We start from the raw sequence: 3,793 nt of genomic DNA, 5'->3' as shown, positions 1-3,793 counted from the left end.
GCTTCTCTGAGATCACCTAAGGAACGAGCATTGTCAGAGGAGAAACACTGTAACATTCAGAGGCTCAGGAGAGGAGGTTGAATCCGTGAACAAGAATCAGAAGGAACGCCCGTGGGTGGGAGGAAATCCAACAGGAATGGTTTCCCGGAAGCCAAATGAAGGGAAAAAAAATGCATCAAGAAAGAGAATGTGAAGGACCTGGTTGAAGGGAGACGAAGACCCGACTATTGGACTTTGCACCAAGGGTGGTTCTTTTGGTTACCTTGACAAGGACAGTTTCCTTGGAGGGGTCGGAGCCAAAGACCGAAGACAGCGGGCTTGACCAGGAGGAGACGCGTCGGAAATGCAAGTGTACACAACCTTTTCAACGAGCTCTTCTCTACGGAGGAGTAAAGGAAAGGGGTAATAGCGTGAGAGGCAGTGGCGTCCAGAGCAGGTGTTTAGGGTCAGAGAGAGTCCTCGTGTCGGTAGGCAGATGGGAATGACTCAGCCAAAAGGGTGAAACTGGTGGTGTAGACAGAGGATGTGGCCTGGAAGTCCCCCCCCCCCCCCCCCCCCCCCCCCGCAGAACCCTGAGGTTTTAGACTCCACGGGGCTGGAAGGAGGAGGTTTACTTCCGACAAAAGAGGGAGAATGCGAGACATCTGGAATTTCTTCTCCATGGATGCCTGGGTCTCCAGGGCCCAACTTCTAAAGTTGAACGTTTACTTTTTGATGTGGTTAGAGTCCCTGAGCCCGCAATATGTTCCCAAGGGTATTTAATTCAATGGGAATCTGGTGTGCATCTGCGACTAATTAATGCTGATCAAAAACAATTAAATATTAAATGTCAGGGCTGTTACCTGGTTCCTTACTCATACTGGCAAAGAGCTAAATGTAATTATCAAGTCCCGACTGCCGTAGGAACCAAGTTCATGTGAAAATAATGAAAGACCAAGACTGAGCTAATGAAAGAGCAGATTTCCGCGAATTTGTAACAATATTTGAAGCAACGAAATGCTAAATGTCAAGGCCAGGGTATTATTGCTCATGGTTTTCTTCTTGGGCATCTGGGTGTGGAGGGGCCCTCTCTCTGAGAGAAATAAAGGCAGCTCCACTTAGCAACATAGGAAAACCATTTCTAACTGTTCCCCTTGCGTTTGATTAGTCCTATGCTAAGCTCCGCAGACAAAGAAATGCAGAAGAGGAACCCTCTGTCTTCCCAGTCTAGTCTGGTATTTCTGGAGAATGCTCTGATGTCTACATGGATGCCTGGCCCTTCATGGGGTGCTTGGCCCTTTCTTCTTTCCTGATCCCTGTGTGATCAGGGGCTGCTGTTTTCTCCTGGTTTAATAAACAATACTTTTGTTTTCATATCCTGTTTTGGAGTGCTTTTTAACGATGGTGGGGGGGGGGGCGGGCAGAGATGCCCTTACCCTGCCATCTTGAAACTGGCAGCCACCGTGACCCCTGTGGTCCTGGTGAGGGGTGGGGCGCATCCAGCAGCTCTGACAGATGGGCTGCTTCTCACTGGTGGGAGCAGTGTGGGAGATTGCAGCACAAAGACCGAGCAACGACTCGGATCCGTGTGGTTGCTGAGAGCCGGGAGAGTGAGTCAAGCCCAGAGGACCATCCAGCACAGAGGCGGGTGGAGGATGGGAGCCATAGTATGGAGCCAAAACAAAGAAAGTTGAGGACTGAGAAATTTATGAACAAAGAGTAGCAGGGTGGAAAACCAAGGAGGTGGCCTGGAAGGATTCCCGAGACAAATGGGGGATGCTTCTGGTGAGTTGAACTTGCCCCAGCTTGAATACGCTGCCCACATCACTGGAAAGGATCACGGTGGATGGACAATTTGACGTTATCTCCTCCGCGGCCCATCTGAAAATTTCCGAGCGAGCTTCCTCCTCGAGAGCCTGAGGGCTGAGCTGTTATAAACTGTAAAGTGCTCGTTTGATGCTCCGGGGATGGTACCTGACACTTCCAATTCTTGATCTGTAAATTGGGGGCAGGTGTAGTTTCCTCAACCTGCTTTACGGATGCAGGGGGAAGGTTGTATAGATTTTTTTTTTTAAGGTTTATTTAAGTAACCTCTACACCCAACGTGGGGCTCGAACTCACAACCCCGAGATCAAGAGTCGCATGCTCCACCAACTGAGCCAGCCAGGCGTCCCAGCAGGTCGTGTAGATTAATGAGAATTGCAGTCCGACTTTCCCTTTTGGTGATGCAGGATGCTCAGATAGGGACCATTCGTCCTGAGAGCTCAGATACTTCTGTCTTCATCTTGAAGCCAAACGCAGGAGAGGGATACAAGAAGAGAGAAGGAAAAGGGATCTCACAATTCTCTTTAGCATCTTTTGGGTGCAAAGCACTCTCAATGTGTTGCTTCTTTTTTTTTTTTTTTTAATTTTTTTTTTTTTTTTTTTTTGGGACAGAGAGAGACAGAGCATGAACGGGGGAGGGGCAGAGAGAGAGGGAGACACAGAATCGGAAACAGGCTCCAGGCTCTGAGCCATCAGCCCAGAGCCTGACGCGGGGCACAAACCCACGGACCGCGAGATCGTGACCTGGCTGAAGTCGGACGCTCAACCGACTGCGCCACCCAGGCGCCCCTGTGTTGCTTCTTTTATTCTTCTAATAGCCATCTGGCCTGAGCCTTCTTACCTACCCACTTTTACAGATAAGGGAAGCAGGGGAGGGTGTAGAATTTCAACGCAGGCTCTCTCTGACTCCAAAACTAAGATCTTGCCAGTAGGGCATAGTGGCTATGGCTCTGGCCGATGCCAAATCTTTTGCTCCTTCCCTACTCTATCTCAGAGAGAGGGACACCGCAAGACGGGAGGAGGGACACCAGCCAGGCGATGGCTGCTCTCTTCCCCAAGGAGGAAGATAAGCTGACTCGTGGCTGAACTTACCTCTGAAATTTATGTCACTCGGATCTTTTGAATAAAAATAATTGACTTTGGCTTTTAATGTGACTAAACATAAAAGAGGCTCCCATTCTTTGAATAAATGTAGGTTGAGCACCTAGTTGGGAGAAGATACTGTGCTAGAATGTTGGACGGTCTGGAAATGTAGAAAATATAGGTGAGTCACATAAAATGTCTTTGACGGGTAAGATTAATTTGAATCTGGACATACTAAAAATGCCCAGTGTTCCGTTTGAACTTTGTCACTGGCATTGACAAGAGAGGCCAGGGCCGGACCTACCAGTCGGAAAGTCACTCCCCTGGAAGTACTGAAATTTCTTTCTTTCTTTTCTTTTTTCTTTTTTTTTTTTAGTTTAAATTTTAGTTAATTAACACACAGCATAATATTGGTTTCAGGAGCAGCAGTCAGTGATTCATCACTTACATACCACACCCGGTGCTCTTTACCAGTGCCCTCGGAAGAAGAGTATTAAGAGGTCAATGATTCTCTTCAGATGTGGCATCTTAAGACCGTGGTGAGAGCAGAGGGCAAAGAGATGAAGAAAATAAGGAGAATTGTTTCATGATACAGAGGAACAAGGAAGAAAATCGGATGCCTACATCACACCCACCTTTAAAGTGGGCTCCTGGGGCGCCTGGGTGGCTCCGTCGGTTAAGCCCCCAACTCTTGATTTCTGCTCAGGTCATGATCTCATGGTTTGTGCGTTCGAGTCCTGCCTCCGGCTCTGCACTGACAGCATGGAGCCTGCTTAGGATTCTCTCTCTCTACTTCTCTCTCTCTCTCTCTCTCTCTGCCCCTCCTCAGCTCTCTCTCTCTCAAAATAAATAAACTTTAAGAAAAAAAATAAAAACAAAATAAAGTGGACTCTGGAAGGACTAAAGA

The sequence above is a fragment of the Puma concolor genome, chromosome C1 (genome assembly GCF_028749965.1).
Source record: "Puma concolor isolate L17-30 chromosome C1, mPumCon1.1.hap2, whole genome shotgun sequence".
Classification (NCBI taxonomy): Eukaryota; Metazoa; Chordata; class Mammalia; order Carnivora; family Felidae; genus Puma; species Puma concolor.
The sequence above is the reverse complement of the archived record's forward strand: the minus strand, read 5'-3'. Positions refer to the sequence as shown.